The sequence below is a fragment of the Asterias rubens genome, chromosome 6 (genome assembly GCF_902459465.1).
Source record: "Asterias rubens chromosome 6, eAstRub1.3, whole genome shotgun sequence".
Taxonomy (NCBI): Eukaryota; Metazoa; Echinodermata; class Asteroidea; order Forcipulatida; family Asteriidae; genus Asterias; species Asterias rubens.
The window spans coordinates 20351607-20369352 of NC_047067.1; the positions used below are offsets into that span (position 1 = coordinate 20351607).

The 17746-nt window shown below is 38.4% G+C and overlaps 1 protein-coding gene across 3 annotated transcripts in view; it reads right to left on the bottom strand.

Moving 5' to 3' along the window:
- The window catches only part of LOC117291671 (proline-rich protein 5-like), a 35918-nt gene extending 20749 nt beyond the window's left edge, over positions 1-15169 (bottom strand). The window contains exon 1 of one of the 3 annotated variants that reach the window (XM_033773516.1): positions 14740-15169. The gene's annotated coding sequence lies outside the window, so the exon portion shown is untranslated. Of the gene's footprint in view, positions 1-8049; positions 8829-14671 lie in introns of those variants that run through there. The other 2 variants (XM_033773515.1, XM_033773514.1) reach the window with 2 other exon arrangements.
- Between the last annotated feature and the right edge of the window lie 2577 nt (positions 15170-17746).

A 17746-nucleotide genomic window follows, 5' to 3' on the forward strand; every position in this document is an offset into this window, starting at 1 on the left:
GAGCGAACACATTTATCGATGATCTCATCTTTCTATCTACGACTGGCCTGTTTGGTTGAAAACAAACCAGAATTTGATATCCAGGGTTCAATATTTACCAAAACAAAAAGGGAAGCATTGACCCAAAGGGCTTGCTACAGTAACAGTGACGTCGATTTGTCATATCCGTGGAATTTAGCACGTACAAAAGGCTTCGTTTGATATCAGCTGATCGTGATGTACGGTTTTATGACGTCGCTGCTGGGATTTGCCAATATTGAAGTTGTGCGTTGACGATTTTTGTATACATGGTTTTGTGTAAAAGTGAACAAATTCAAGAGGGAACTGAAGTCACACTTTTTTTTTTTTTTTTTTTTTTTTTTTTTTTTTTACTTTACTTAGGTTTAATTGAACTACAAGTATGTAATATTCATCTTTTACATTTAATGTTTTGTGTGTAAATGTGCCTGAACGGTTTTCTGGAGAAGTGGGCAATATAAGTCATCTTTTTTTGATGATTAGATAATCTCTTTTATTTTGTTCTCAAATAGCACTGTGTCTACTCTCAGCACAGTGAGTAACTCGTCACGATGATCGGTCAATTATTGACATTTTGTAATCACTGCGACTTAACTTCCTGATGTGTTTTCAGTAAAATGTAATTGCAAAATGATTCTTACACTGTCCACACCGTCGCAGGAATAAAACATAACGAAACATACTTGAATTTGAAGGTCACAACACGATAGATGATTAAGTGCTAACATTGTTCACATTTGAAATATTATTCAAGTTTACAGGTCAATCATTATTTAGGAAACCACATGATGATAAACGCAAACTTTCAAGGGACAGACGATAGCGGACAAAAAATACTGCCGAGAACATATTTTAGCCCATTTTTAAAAACTTAATTTGTAGTTAAATAAAACGCGAACTATATAAACCTTTAGCACGTTACCCCTATAGGGTGACAACAACTGCCTTATCTTCTGAGAGGTGGCCTTGCTACTTCGAATAGAGCGCCCTCACCCGGCATAACCCGCGTCTCTTGCTGTTGATTTAAATTACCTATAGCAAATGATTGATGACGCAATCATTTATATTGGTGTGAAACAATCACTGTGTAGCTTACCAGAGCAAGAAGACCTTGTTTGTCTCGTCGTGCTTGATCGTTTTTCTGCATAATGTTTGAATTAATCATTATGTAAGCTTGGGTGGCGCCGAATCTCTCAGAAAATAGCCTTTTAGACACAATTTGCATTTTGTTTGCATAAAAATGAGTGGCTGACTTAGAACATTTTCTGATGGGAGACAAGATACTACATATTGTGTTGTAAAGGAAACTTGTAAGGACAATCCCGACTCTCTTAGTGAATAGCCCTATTAAACACATTTCGCATTTGTTTGACTTTGCACATTACATGATGGCATGCAATGCACTGCACATATTATCGTTAGGGGAAATGTATAGGAGGGTATTAGAAGGGTTTTGTATAATTATAGAGGCAAATCCTGCCAGAATAAAAATCTTTTTTTTTTACTTTGAACATTAACCCAAATTGTTAACAATATCTAAATTAAAAACATGGCAAACCTTTTTTGTGTTAATCTTTGACCATCTAATAATTACTTTACCCCCCCCCCCCCCTCAAACAATATGAATATTAATTTAGGGATAAAACAAACCAAATAAATACCCGGTTATCTCCGTGGAATTCACTATTCTGCAAAAACACGAATCCACGAGTCCCCTAAGATCGAAACCGGATTCACGTCTTGGGAACGTAAACAACAATCGCCTATGATAATACTTGATGCTATTCACTTGGGAAACAGACATACATACGTAATAATTTGCCCACAACACTCGGTAACTTCTCAATATGGGACAGACACAGATATCTTTTACATTGCCTTGGTGGGCTCGCGAGTCCAACCAATTACGTGTTAGTTGACCTTTTTAGAGAAGAGTGGTGTCTGTTTTGGGGAGAGTAACCTAATTATTAACCTCTCGTATTTAACCTGTGAAAGTTACGTGTATTTCATAAAGGCCGTCAAGAAATAAACGAGGATGGTTGGGTTGGTGTTATTATTTTATGGTGGTGATATGTTGGGGAGTATGTGTACTTTTATGTAGCTTAGAGGCACTGTGTATGTTTGGTAATTGTCAAAGACAAGTGTTCCCACTTGGTGTATCCCATCATAAGCATAAAATAAATGCATATGAAAATTTTGGCTAAATTGTTCATCGAAGTTGCGAATAAATGATGATAGAAAAAACACCCTTGTTGGACGAATTGGTGTGCTTTCAGATAGGAATAAAGACCTAGCTAAGAAGTCTTTTAATATTTAAGTAAGAAATTACCTCTTTCTCCAAAACTACGTTACTTCAGAGGGGGTCGTTTCCCACAATGTTTAATACCATCAACAGCTATCCAATGCTCGATACCAAGTCGAATTTGTTTCAAAATTTGTTTTGGTAAATTATCAAACGTGTACCTTCCCTTTAAAGATCGTTTCAGTCTGGTTTATTTGGGGGTCTTTTTCCCGGATTGTGACATACAGAAATTCTTCTAAGAACAATTTATTTGTAGGTGTGCATCTTTAACTTTTCAAGATGCACAAGATGCGTACACTTTTCAACATGCGTAATAAATTTTCAAGATGTTTTGTCTGGAAACTGTGTTGGTGTTGTTGTCATAATCGTCGTTGTTAATATGATCTTCAAGGGAACTCGACAAATTCCAACAAGGGGATTAAACGCCAAGCTGGCACATAGCCAGTCTCTCTCGTACAGACATTTGTTTAGCGTTTATGGTTATGAATTGCACAATAAAGAAATTGTGATCCAGTAACCCAACGACTTAATCCAGTCATGTTGAAATCATTTGTAAGCTTGGGGATTCGAACCCACAACCTTGTAATTACAAGTCATGGGATAACCACTGAACCACGCGGTAACATTGTCGTCGTCGTTGTTGTTGTTGCTGTTGTTGTTGGTTGTGTTGCTGTCGTCGACATCGGCGTTGTTTTTGTCGTTGTTGTTTTTAACCGCGGGAGATCTTACGTATCTGAGTCGGTAGGTTCGACTTCAAGTTTGGGTTTGTGATCATAAAGGCAATGAATCTTGACCAACACTTAGCTTTTCGGACATACACTTTTGAGCACACTCTCGATATTATAGGTGTTCCCAGTCATGTTCGGGGGAAATTATTCTTTGCTATCACAGTAACAGCTTCTTGGTTCCAGGTTCAGCTACTCATATACAATGCAATCCAATGCGTACGCAATTATAATGCCCATGTCTGCTAAACCAGACTCCCGTATTAAAGACTACTCCAAATCCAGAGTTAAATTACTGTCAATTTGAGCTATAAATTATGTTTGCAGCAGAATGGGAAAAAATCTAATTTTGTTCAGACCTCGGTCAGTAACCTCAGCACTCTTCGTTTGACAGTCAGTGTACTCTATTACAGAGTAGGCATATACCCTGTTTTTGATATGAAACTGACAAGTAGACGTTAAAGAAAACCATGTATGTGTAAGTCAGCTGTAGCAAAAAATTTCATTTTTTTTTTAATGTTTGAGTGTCGAGGCAGAGCGATTGGGTGCATCCGACTTGAAGTTCTGGTGGCTAGTCATAGGGTGTGGGTTCGAATCCCGGTCTTGACACTTGTGTATAAGCAAGACACTTAACTGCTCCTCTTCACCTATAACTTGGTACTTGGGGGGTGAGGGTGAGGGTGGGTTTGAATTGAGTTTGAGGACAAAATCGGTTCTTGTGAATGATTTAGCTTGGTGTGGTACAAATTGGCAGCACAGGCTGTGTACTCCCAATATTGAGATTGAAAATGAATTATCTTTATGGCCCATCGGTGACAGGGGGTAATAATGTTGGAGCGCCACAATAGCCACTGAGTGACGTATTTGAGCGCCATAATAAGAAGGCACTATTATTAGTATTTATTACTATCTTTCATCAAAGTACATTATTCAAAAAGATGTTAAAAACACATTGACGTTCAGTACAACCGGCACAGTTTTCTGGATTAAACTGTGTGAGATATTGCAACGTGGTATCAATAAATCATAATTTTACTTAAGGGTCTATACATGAAAATAAGTTAATTCACGCAAAAACTGCACGATTACCACGAGAGAAATGATATTTTATGTGCAAAATTGGGCTTCAACAAAACTGAGAGTGAAAGTTTAATCTGTTTTCTGCCAACATAAGTTATTATTAGGAAGGTTAATTTCGCTAAAATGGGAGTGAGAAAACGTCTCTGATAATATTCACGCAGCACTAACAGTACCTGGGTTAATGCCATTTTAACAGTAGCTATGTTTTTGCTTACGGCCTCTGTTCTGAGAAAATGGTATACTTTGTGTGCTTGTCAGCAAGGCATCAAAGCCTTTAGCCCTTCTTCTGGCCATACCAAACAGAGAATGTAAATTTGTTCCTCGTAATTACGTCTTGACTTTAAGCAAATAATGTTTATACTGTCTCAAACAGAGTGAACGGTTTTCACTATACAAACTCACTGACTATTACAAAGTTAATTTCAATGCCAACTCCCCAGAGAAACATTCCCACCTGACATTATATGGTACTGTAAAAGTCGAGAGTTGAAAGTCTAACCAATCGCTGTTAACTTTAATTCGATGGCCTCAACCGAATTAAGCATGGTCATATGTGACGTAACCCGAGATTTTCATTTGGTGACATGGTGGAGGTAGAACTACCTCCGTGGTGACAAGGTAGCGGCAAAGTTGGGGATGAGGGCTATTTCATGCATCGAACCATTGGAACATTAATTATTTTTATGTGTGCACTTTTTTTTGTTTTATCTCAATGGGTGCGGGGTGGCAAAAGTTTTAAAAAATTCCTCATGTTTCGACAAGTCTTCCTCGAAACCTAGGGTCGAAACGTCTTCAGGCCATGAGCCATTATTTAGAAAAAGCAAAATGAGGATGTGAAATAATTTACTCATCCGAATTGTTTTTAAACTGAAACCTTGGGTTCAAAGGTCAAGTTGCTTATCGATAAGGTAAACAATGAGTGAGCTAAAAACAGAAACAAATATAATCGCATACCACATGTTAAGCTGCTAATGTCTGTCAATAATTTGTCTACCTTCATTTCCCGAAAGGCAACCATATCGTAAAGCGTTTAAGCTGCAACCGAGTCATAGACATAAATGTTGTTTGTCAATTACCTGACCTCAATCTACAGAGCAAATACATTTAATTTTTGTATTTGCGGTGGAGACAAATATATAGGCCTTTAAAAAATTGGGCAAAACATTGCCTACACGGAGAATATTAAAGGCACATGGACACTATACTCAACATAATTGTTAGCATGAAAACTTGGTAACAAGCAATTGAGAGCTCAGTTGATAGTATAACACTCTGTGAGAAACGGTTCCCTCTGAAGTAACTTATAGTTTTCAAGAAAGAAGCAATTTTCCACTAAAATATTTGAATGTGATTTCGATACCTCAAAATTACATTTTGAGGTCCCTAAATCAAGCATCTGAAATCACACAAATTCGTGTGACAAGGGTGTTATTTCTTCCATTATCTCGCAACTTTGACGACCAATAACTTCAAAGTTACACAGTTGTTATTTTGTGCATATTTTGAGAAGTATCTCTTTGACAATCACTAAAAGGTGTCCAGTATCTTTAAACAAACATTTTAATTCCACCGCCGTATAATCATTTCATAGTCGAACGAGGAAAAACAAAATGTCCATCCGAAACGAGTTTTAATCTACGTGGAAAACGTGCATTAAGATTTAGACACTGATTTATATTAAAGACATCTGATCGAATTCCAATTGCAGCGAATTTGCATTACCAAATGAAAGTGAAATCCAGGTTGACGTTTATGCTACGGCAATAATCTGAGCCGATACATTAAATTAAATGATCGATGGGTTTAGATTTATATAACAAACATCCACTTTCGAGTTATTGGAACGTTTTACCCACTGCGTAAAACATACATCAATATTGAATTAAAGTGGAACAGTGTACTCCTTATAAAATGATGTAAGATTAGATGGCAATAGTTCTGTCGTATAGTTTAAATCGAGTTCTTCGAAGATTAGAGAACTGTAGGCTACAGAAACGGACAAAATGGCCTAAATATTTGTGAAACTTGGTTTAAAAACTGGATGGATGATAATGGTTGTAAACACGTTGAAAATGTCGATACCTTGAAATTATAAGATACAATATCGGATTATTGTTTTCATTTTATTGGTTTGCAATAGGGTGATTTGATTTGCTCTTCACACTGGGAGGGGAATGAAATGTTACATAATGATGAAACATTCTTGTATATTTGCATACCACAATCAAAGAAAGTGAAGGAACATATTGGTTGACACAGTAAGAAATACTGAAGAAGGCCACTGCAAAAAAAAAAAGTTTTTTTTTTATAGCATTGTCTTTTTGATTCACTGTTGTACTTGTTTTTTTATGATGTCGCGGAGACTATTCCATTATTCTGCTGCTTCTGCGAAAGTTTTTGCTCCATAAAATCTAGTGAAATTCGAGGAATTTTCTATTCTTCTATTCTAAGGCTTTTTAATAATTATTGTAATATTTTTAATAATTGTAAACTATGTCGCAATTCAGCGGTGATGGCATTTTTAAATAAATAAACCATTCATAAACCATTCATAATTCGATTTTGAGCTAAGATTTAAAAATGGATGATATTTTTGATGAGATCTTGAAGATGTTTTATAGGGCCGAAACCCTCCATGAAAAGAATGTTAACCCGAATACGTTATTTTATCGGAAGACACTGGTATGCCCATGGGGGAACTGACATCAACCAAGTCACCATTCACTGACTAGTCATGGTATTTAACCATTATTCAGGGATGTCGAAAAGGCAATGAGCAAAAACTACTGGCACCAAAAGGTGATTTGAGTCAGAAAACAGTAATTGGACTTTTGAGGCATACATTTAACATGTTACGCGCCTTGGGCCTGATTTTACGCTGCACCTCACGAAGGGGAAGCCAAATTTCACGCATAAAGAGCATGATTTAACAGACACAAATAGCCTCACGAAAAACATCTCACATTGCATACTCGAGCCTGATAAAAGGCTTCACCATTGCCCGATATAAATCTAAAGCAAGTTCTCACATATAATATTTAAGTTATAGTGTCAATCTTCATGACATTTGGGCTGACATAAAAAATGGCAAGACGCGTTTGTTGAGAGCATTTGCTGAAACAAAATCGGCTGGTGTCGTTGAATCATTATCGCGGTAACGCTTCTCAAACTTTGGGGCATAAAAACTGATATCTTTTTTACATAACCACATTACTTCAAAGTGAAATGTTTCTCAAAATGCTCTACTATTGAAAGCTGCTGTAGGCTTAACCACAAGTTTTTATTGGAAAGTTGATTTTAAGAGTGATTACCAAACGTATACTTTCCCTTTAATGACGTGTATATACGACTGATACAATTCAGAAAACATTTTTTTTTTAACGTAGTTGACTTTTTATGTCAAAGTTATCTTGGGCATTTTAACCATGCCATCCGAAACATGTTAAAATGTCAAACATGATGCGACATAAGGGGAATGAGCTTTGGAACGCTAATCCGTGACAACAAGGCTGCAACCATTTTCGGTTTCGTCTCTTCGAAAACTTGTTTGCTCTTTCCAGTACAGTTTCCCTCGGGTTAGGCATATGCATGTGCTTATATTATTATGTTTCCTGTGAACTTTTCGGGTACAAAGCTGTAATCAATTCAATGTTCGTTCAGTTTTTAAAACGTCGACAGTGACGGTCCTCGACACAGCAATATCGTATTTATTATGGGTGCTGTCTATGCTTACAAATTTAAACGTGGCCCATGCACGACTAGTCGGTTCAGTGAAGATAACACGAATTTTGATCTGACCTTGTGAGCTGAATTCAGGGTTCAAACCCATTTCAAACTCATTGTGTGGTCTACAAAAGCATACTTTGAAATGTACTTTTTGTGGGTTTTTTGAAGGAAAAATTGCAATGTCAAAAGCATACTCACTCGGTCTGGAATCAACACAACTCGTTCTAACTGCTCCCTATTGTTTCCATTGTTGTCAACCTTTTGTTGTTTCGAACACGACTGGCCCTCTAGTGTTCTCTTGCCCCAATTAATTGTTGTCACCTTTTATTTTAATAATACTGTTCCAAACGAATCGACAACCAATAACCTATTTTGGTTTGTACTGTACTTTTGCCGGTTGAAGAGTTGATTGTTCTGCCACTCAGTTCCACCATAGAGAAAGGACTATGGTACCATTATATTCCATTCACCAGTCAGTAGTAATAGCAATCACCGCCGAACATGTTTCGGACAGTGTTAACAAGAAGATCAAAGGCTCCGGTACATATACCTTGTCAGTTTGGCACTCAGTACTGACCTGGAGACTCAGAAGGTTTTAAAAAGTTCCCAATAACAATCGAGCACAAAGTTCATATCAGTCATTCCTAATACGTAAGGCTTTCATCGGGCTGGATGCTGACACGTGTGGATCCCGTACCACGCAATCGCATCGAGATAACTGACACGGTCCTTTACCTCGTTCCCAGTGTATATGTAGCGGCCGTGGGGTGATCAACTTAAGGGACGAAGTACCCAGTTTAAGAGGAGATTCCAATCGTCCATCCACTTTTGTTATCTCGACATCACCTAGTCAGACTTTGCTCCCCTTCAGTCGAAATGACCTGTTAATGGTAAATTCTAACATGGATTAATGCTCATCACGTGGATAAGTCTCTGCACACCGCCACACCAGTGGCAAGGCGGGAACATTTTACTTCCTTCTCTCTCAGACTCGTCAGTAATTTCATCCGGACGGTTGCCATGGGCAGAGATGAGGGGAGTCGCGAAATGTTATATCATCAATTCAGAGCCGTATCAATTGATTGTGGGCTCAAATTCCATTTGGACAATCGATGTCTGCATAAAATAAATCGCTCTATACTCTAACTCATTTTTCTTCTTTATCTTCTCTCGTCGTCGGTTCGGATGGAACTGGACATTTGATCGTAATGATCGGTATTTCTACTCTCTTCTAAGAAAAAGAAACCCCGTTTCAGTACTGCCATAAAAAGAGCGCTCTTCCTGTACTCTACCTAAAGTGTATTGTCATCGATGGGAGTAGGAGATAATGCAGCCTGAATTGGTCAACCACTCTCTGTTTCACTCAAACATTGTGCTGTGTTTCTATTGATCAAACAAAAATTAGGTTCTATATTTTGAACATCCCCTCTCAAGGGAATTTAGTAATATATGAAAAGTGTAAATTGATACCTGGTTGGTGTTTATTTTCCTTTGGAACTGCATAAACGTCAAAGAGAAGTGGGGCAAACCTGAAAACGAAACCGCGCGTAACAATGAACCCTTTGAATTATGTGTATACCTCTGTCTTCAGTTAGAGTTTGTTTTTAAATAGCTCTACTTTCACTTTGTATCCATATCTCTGTCTTGAGTTAGAGTTTTGAAATAGCTCTACTTTCATTTAGTATATATATCTCTGTCTTTAAAGCTTGACGTTTTCTTTGCATTAAAGGGATGTACGGGCTTACCGTTTACGTAATTTAGCGATGTTGAATCGTAAATAATATATGTTTACATGGTTGTTTTTAAAAACAAACAAAACATAGAACAAAGTATATGATTTCAAACTTTGCATTGTGGGATTAAATTAGTGAGGTTTGCGGTAACACCATATGGAAATCTCTCTTTTGAGTAAGGTTTGTTCTAAAAAGTACCGGTGGTTGTTAATAACAATGACAGCACTAATATAAATATTTGCAAGTCAGTTTATTTTTTAAACGAGATACATTTCTACCCGGTTAATTGCAAACAACCAGAAAATATACAAGATAACCTTGGGCCCTAATTGGTAACAACACACAGACGTCCTTTGGTATACAATCAGCAATGTCAACAAAGATATCAAAACTACAGGCTGAAATGATATATTGGGTTGGCGTGGTCATTCAATCTTTAAATAGACGAATGACGCTCTGTATAGTAAGTACTTATAAATAGGATTTCCTGTTTGAAAAAAAAAAAAATGATTAACTAGTGTCGGATAACAGACAATCCGAGCATCACTAAAAGACAGTTTTTTTCTCTCTAGTATGTGACGCGCTGTAAACCAATCATAATGCAGAATCTTCGCAAGGGAAGTAATAATTACCGTGAGAAACATAATTTAAAACACAATTAACGAAAACGACATTTCCTTCTATTCAAGATTAAGAAGCATACAGTTGGATTAATATAATATCGGGGAATAGAAAAGAGGCGGGCTTCAATTGAAATAAAACATTCTCTGCTGAAGTTGTTCCAGCCTTCTTACAAATAATGTCATTGCCCAACAACCAACCAGTCGATACACGGCACTCACGCGAGCAAACATTGCATGTAATTTTGGCGCTGAAAATTGGCTGTCATGCTAATCAAGTATTCATAAAACCCTCCTGACGATAACAATGGCCTTTGGCTGGTAATCGTCCTACCTAATGGATATTGCATGACCTGTCGCTTGCTAAAGTGCCGGGCATCATCCACAATTTACAGGAGTTTTTCAAGCAGCAACCTCAAACGATGTCGATACTAATAAAAAGGGCAATGTGGACTAAAACACATATACCGTAGCAGGTCGTACTCCATGACTTATGTCGTATACCCAGAACAACGAATTAGTAACGGTTGATTTACAAAAAAGCACCAACCTCAAACATGACAAGATATCGATACTAACAAGTGCAATGAGGGACTAAAACACACACGGTAGCAGGTTGTTCTTCATAATTGATGTCGTATACCCAGAACAACGAATTAGTAACGGTTGATTTACAAAAAAAGCACCAACCTCAAACATGACAAGATATCGATACTAAAAAGTGCAATGAGGGACTAAAACACATACGGTAGCAGGTTGTTCTTCATGATTGAAGTCGTATTTATATCCAGAATTACGAATTAGTAACGGTTGATTTACAAAAAAGCACCAACCTCAAACATGACAAGATATCGATACTAAAAAGTGCAATGAGGGACTAAAACACACACGGTAGCAGGTTGTTCTTCATGATTGAAGTCGTATTTATATCCAGAATTACGAATTAGTAACGGTTGACAAAAATGTACCACGGGTTAGAGAACTTACGCCAAATAGTGAATGTTCGTTAAGACCTTGTCTTATGAACCTTACCAATTATGATGCAAAAAGTTCAATCAAACACACCTAGTCGTTTTAGTCATCCAAAGATGTGTTCTAACTTGAAGATGCAACTCGACTTGTTGACTCGCGGATTCAGTGCAAAATGATCTCCAACTTGAAGTGCATTTCATCCCTATAGAATTTAATCAACACTGGTTATATAGGTGCTTGGTTGACATAAATTCGCAATATTTACCTATCACTCGAGTCGTACAGGGCCAACAGAACGGCAGGATGTTGCTAAATTGGTGTGTTGAGATGAGAGGGCTTGTCGAGGTCAAGAAATGGCTTTCAGTTTAACTGTAGCAAGGATGTTCATAAGATCTTGTCAATTTGTCTGATGTTAGAGTGGGTGTTTTGATCGTTTTTTGTTTGTGCCTTGACCATTTTCAGAATCATATATTTGCTATGCAGCCATTTTATAGTTTCGTCCGGACTAAAATAATGTGCGTTGTCAAATCGAGGCTGGCAGTGAAAAATGGTGTGGCCCCAAAATGGCACTTTCTGTAAATCTTTACTGTGGCTACTGGCTCCTAGACAAGGATGGCCTCAGAAGGAGCCCTTTAAAGACACTGGACACCTTTGGTAATTGCCAAAGACCCACTTGGTGTATCCAACCAATGCGTAAATAACAAACCTGTGAAAATTTAGACTCGATTGGTCATTGTAGATGCAAGAGAATAATGCAAGAAAAACAACCTAATCGTTGCACAGATTTGTGTGCTTTCAGATTCCTAAGTAAAAAGAGGCTTCAGACCTGAAGTCTGTATTTGAGTAAGAAATTACCTTTTTCTCAAAAACTACGTTTCTACGCTTATACTTTCATCAGCTCTCCGTTGTGATCGTTAAACAAATAATTGTGTATGCCAACAATTTTATTTTAGTAGTTACCAATAGTGTCCAGTGCCTTTAAACCAGAAACTAGATTCATAAAGACATTGATCCAACGAAAGAGCCATCAATAACGACTCTGTCACTTTGCCAGCTAGAATGAGGATTATCGTTAACTGTTTTGGTCGAGGTGCCTGAGTTGAAACTGAACATTTCCTAACTGCAAGAGAAGAGATACACATTCTCTGAATGCATAAAAATGAGAAAACAAACAAGTAGTAATATACTGTGTTTTCGAGCAAATTAATATCCCTGCATGCAGCTGCTGTACGCTTTTGATTTATGCACAACCGGTTTTCAGTAATGTAAAATAAGCATATATTTATAAACACCCGTTCAACGACTCATTTATTTATTTACTTGTACATTTTTTTTTACGACCACTACTGACCGTAAAATACTAAACTCAGGAACTGAATGAGTTCACTTTAAAACCCCTCGGGTCAGAAGTGAACCGGATTCTGGGTTCCAGACCAACCTGACCCGTGTGAGTCAGGCCGACCAGGAGCCTTTGGGCCAGGCCTGTATGCTTCGTTTTTGAAGGGCTTGAGCACCTTTCCCCTTGGTAAAAGGGCACCTATATGAGGCACTTGTAATTTTCCAGGAGCATTGCAAAGGCAGAAAGGCAATGACCAGGGGGCCAGGAGGCAATCGCCTTCGTTGCCCCCGTGACATATCAGGCCTGTACTGTGGGATTTTGGACTAGGGTCAAATTAACACATATTCCGAGTCACCTAATCCAGCAATGGATCAGACCCCATGGGACAGAATCCAGGTAAATTATGTGTGGTTGAAACAATTTATATTATACACAATGAATGTTATGAAGCTCCCGAATGACGCAATTAGTCTGCTAATTATAGTCCTGCAAGCCTTCTCTGATTATTGTATCATCCTCATTACTCATTACCTGAGCGTAGAAATCATTATAGAATGGCACCGAAGCTGGTTCGTGTGTCCTCCAATGTATTAAAGGGTTACATGCACCCTGAATAAAATGCCTTAACTTAGGAGCGTTATAGCGTGGGTTGGGCCTTTCTCAGCAAAATTAAATTATCAAATTTGTCAAGAAATATTCGATATCCTGAACCTGTGGCTTTCGTTACTATAATGTCTGTCCATCACGTACTCCAGGAAACACCTCAAGCATCCACAGCCACACTGATGGATGTCTTTTAAAACATCCATCAATGTGGGTGTTGCAGGTGTACAATATTTTACACACAGGCACCCCAGTTTATTTTAGAGTGCTTTGTACTTTTAGGTACAAAGCAACTTAAAGGTATTTCTGGAGTGGGGATAAAAACATAATTTTTTAATTTTAATCTAAAAGCTCACTAGTTCTGAAGTTTATTTATAGCGGAAACTATTTTAATTTTTGCTCTCTGAAATGAAATCATATTAATACTCCAGAATTGTGTCTGAAAACTAATAAACGCAACATTATATGGTTTCAGTTGTTACTACATAAATTAAGGATGTGTTTCATGCTGCAAACAACTGTGCTTAGTTTTCACTAATTTCTCCTGACTCACATAGTCTTCCCACACAACAGATTAATCCTAACTTTTCACAGGTTTGTTATTTCACGTATGAATGGTGATCACACACAAAATGTTTAGCATACTCTAACATTCCTGTTTACCTTTATAGGCGTTTCAGAGTTTTCAGTCGTCATTTAAGAGTACTTCGGGCGAAAATATATGTCAGTGCTTGGTTCCTGTGCTTAATGTCGAGAAATTGAATACTTTTTTGGTTTTATGAGCTTATTTTGTATTGGCATTAGGAACTCAGACAATCCATTATCTTATTTATACGAGAGAACCCTGCACATAACAAGACGTTTGGAAAATGAAGTTATAGAACTGCATTAATGACGAATTGGAGTAGTATTTGTTTTAACCGAGACAGGGACTTGAAAATGAATCATATTGCCTGCTTCCTGCAGAAGGAGTCTGTGACAGGAATTCACTAATAAAACGTCTGGCTTAGCTCCTTAAATATACAACAACAAGACAATTCCATTACTGCACGACTGTGTGTATACCGTCCTGTCAATGAAACAAAATAAAAGCACATGGATATCCATAGCAAATGGAGACGTTCCAAGCCCGCAGCAATTATTGAAACAAATATATGACGCGTGGGACACGTCACACAAATAACATGGTTGTTGATTTTGGTCCTCATGAATGCGTATACATGGAAGGACATTATTTTAAATTACCGTATGTTACGTAATTCGTTTTACAGACTTGTAAAATTCTCAGCCGATATTGCGGCAAATGTATAGTAATGTACTGTTAGGTTTCTGGAAACAAAGAATAATATTCTACATATATTATACATTTTAAAACCACTCAGGTTACATTAAAAAGTCCATGGGTTACACTTGTCCACATCCACGTGTTGTTGAATTTCGTTTCAAATTCCAAATCCAAACCCCAGACACGACACTGGTGAAACGCGCGCCAAAAAACATACAGTCTGCAAATATTTTGAATAGTAAACCCATACAAATCAGCAGATACTCACGTAAGGTGTTAAGCCGGCTCGTTAAACTCTAACAAGAAGTCCCCATCCCTCGTAGGAACTAAACTCACCCAAGGCTTGGCACACTTAGAAGTGACTGGCTTGTGACGCGTCGTAAGTCTTGAGCAGCTTCTAGGCTCCAGCACAAGGCACTTCTTTGGAGACGCCAAGCTTCCTCCAAGCTGGTCAGAGAAGGTGAAGTGCACGTCGTGATGGGTTGCCTGCTCTTTACATTCCCATCGGATACGATACTCAAGTCCGGTAATGACACAGTAAATGGCTACAGAGTGGCGGTAGCAGTAAGTTTACGAGCTTGTCATGTTGTGTCCATAGCGACCACGGCCGTTGAAAACACACACTGAGAGCAATTTTGAATACCGTTCACTTTCCTCTCGTCACCCCAGCGTGCCATTCACTCGGATTTTTTTTAATGCTCATTTCCCCCTTTTTTGACTTTTGCGAAAGCCATAATGACGAAGATGGATTTCAGTTTACTACCGCAGGCTGGACGACTACAAAGCTAGTCTGGCACTTCTCTCTAGGGATGCCCATCGGGAGTCTTACAAAACAAAAATGAATTTGCCCATAGGCCGTCCGGTTTCCATGCTATGACGTCATGATCATAGTTAGCCATATTCGGTGGATTTTTTTCCTCTTCATAGCGGTTTCGGACCCTTGGGTGCAAACCACTTGATTAATGCACCATATTATGAATGATTCAACAACGAGCTAGGGCCAACTATTATTTAAAATGACTAAACGACGAATTAAGAGTCGTTGAATTTAGTTCCAGAATGATTCAAAAGCATAGCTGAAAGTTTTTATAAGTCCGGGCTTTTTTTTCCATCCATTGGTGCTAAACTTGTTTAGATTGAGCCATGATTTCGGGTCAAATTGACCCGTTGTACTTTTGATATTCTCTGTGCACAAAAATCCCGTAGGGAGGCTTGTTGAGATCGTTTCGGAGCACGGCCGCCTTCTTTTAATTTTCGGTATCAAGAAGTCTGGAAGCCGCTCTAAAACTTTGAAATTTGAATTCAGGGACATGCCAGGGTGACGCAGGTACAAACTGCGTCTCTCTATCGCTTTTAGTTCCAGAATGATTCAAAAGCATAGCTGAAAGTTTTTATAAGTCCGGGCTTTTTTTTCAAGGCATATATTTGTTTTCTCCAATAATGACCACATGCCGTGTGTTTCATGCATTAAATGTCCCAAATTTATGGGGTGTGTCGGGTGTACTCCCTGGCCTCTAGCGTCGCTTTGAAAATCCCCATAGCACTAATTTTTGTACGAGAGGAAAGCCCTTGAAATTGTCCATCCAATGGGTCTAAACTTGTTTAGACTGAGCAATGATTTTGGATCAAATTGACCCGTTGTACTATTGATTTTCTCTGTGCACAAAAATCCCGTGGGGGGGCTTGTTGAGTTCGTTTCGGAGCACAGCCGCCTACTTTTAATTTTCGGTATCAAGAAGTCTGGAAGCCGCTCTAAAACTTTGAAATTTGAATTCAGGGACATGCCAGGGTGACGCAGGTACAAACTGCGTCTCTCTATCGCTTTTAGTTCCAGAATGATTCAAAAGCATAGCTGAAAGTTTTTATAAGTCCGGGCTTTTTTTCAAGGCATATATTTGTTTTCTCCAATAATGACCACATGCCGTGTGTTTCATGCATTAAATGTCCCAAATTTATGGGGTGTGTCGGGTGTACTCCCTGGCCTCTAGATTCGCTTTGAAAATCCCCATAGCACTAATTTTTGTACGAGAGGAAAGCCCTTGAAATTGTCCATCCAATGGGTCTAAACTTGTTTAGATTGAGCAATGATTTTGGATCAAATTGACCCGTTGTACTTTTGATTTTCTCTGTGCACAAAAATCCCATAGGGGGGGGGCTTGTTGAGTTCGTTTCGGAGCACAGCCGCCTACTTTTAATTTTCGGTATCAAGAAGTCTGGAAGCCGCTTTAAAACTTTGAAATTTGAATTCAGGGACATGCCAGGATGACGCAGGTACAAACTGCGTCTCTCTATCGTTTTTAGTTCCAGAATGATTCAAAAGCATAGATGAAAGTTTTTATAAGTCCGGGCTTTTTTTTCAAGGCATATATTTGTTTTCTCCAATAATGACCACATGCCGTGTGTTTCATGCATTAAATGTCCCAAATTTATGGGGTGTGTCGGGTGTACTCCCTGGCCTCTAGCGTCGCTTTGAAAATCCTCATAGCACTAATTTTTGTACGAGAGAAAAGCCCTTGAAATTGTCCATCCAATGGGTCTAAACTTGTTTAGATTGAGCCATGATTTCGGGTCAAATTGACCCGTTGTACTTTTGATTTTCTCTGTGCACAAAAATCCCGTAAGGGGGCTTGTTGAGTTCGTTTCGGAGCACAGCCGCCTACTTTCAATTTTCGGTATCAAGAAGTCTGGAAGCCGCTCTAAAACTTTGAAATTTGAATTCAGGGACATGCCAGGATGACGCAGGTACAAACTGCGTCTCTCTATCGCTTTTAGTTCCAGAATGATTCAAAAGCATAGCTGAAAGTTTGTATAAGTCCGGGCTTTTTTTTCAAGGCATATATTTGTTTTCTCCAATAATGACCACATGCCGTGTGTTTCATGCATTAAATGTCCCAAATTTATGGGGTGTGTCGGGTGTACTCCCTGGCCTCTAGCGTCGCTTTGAAAATCCTCATAGCACTAATTTTTGTACGAGAGAAAAGCCCTTGAAATTGTCCATCCAATGGGTCTAAACTTGTTTAGATTGAGCAATGATTTTGGATCAAATTGACCCGTTGTACTATTGATTTTCTCTGTGCACAAAAATCCCGTAGGGGGGGCTTGTTGAGTTCGTTTCGGAGCACAGCCGCCTACTTTTAATTTTCGGTATCAAGAAGTCTGGAAGCCGCTCTAAAACTTAACACACCTTATTAATAAAACGTAGTATGTGCTTTTGAAAGAGACCTTGTAGGCCTAATGAGCAACTGTCATTTGAGCCTACTGGCCCAAGTCCTTCTGAATCATCCACTTTGGATACTGACGAAGGAATTGAGACTGTAAAGGTTTTCACATCTGTACCAACAAG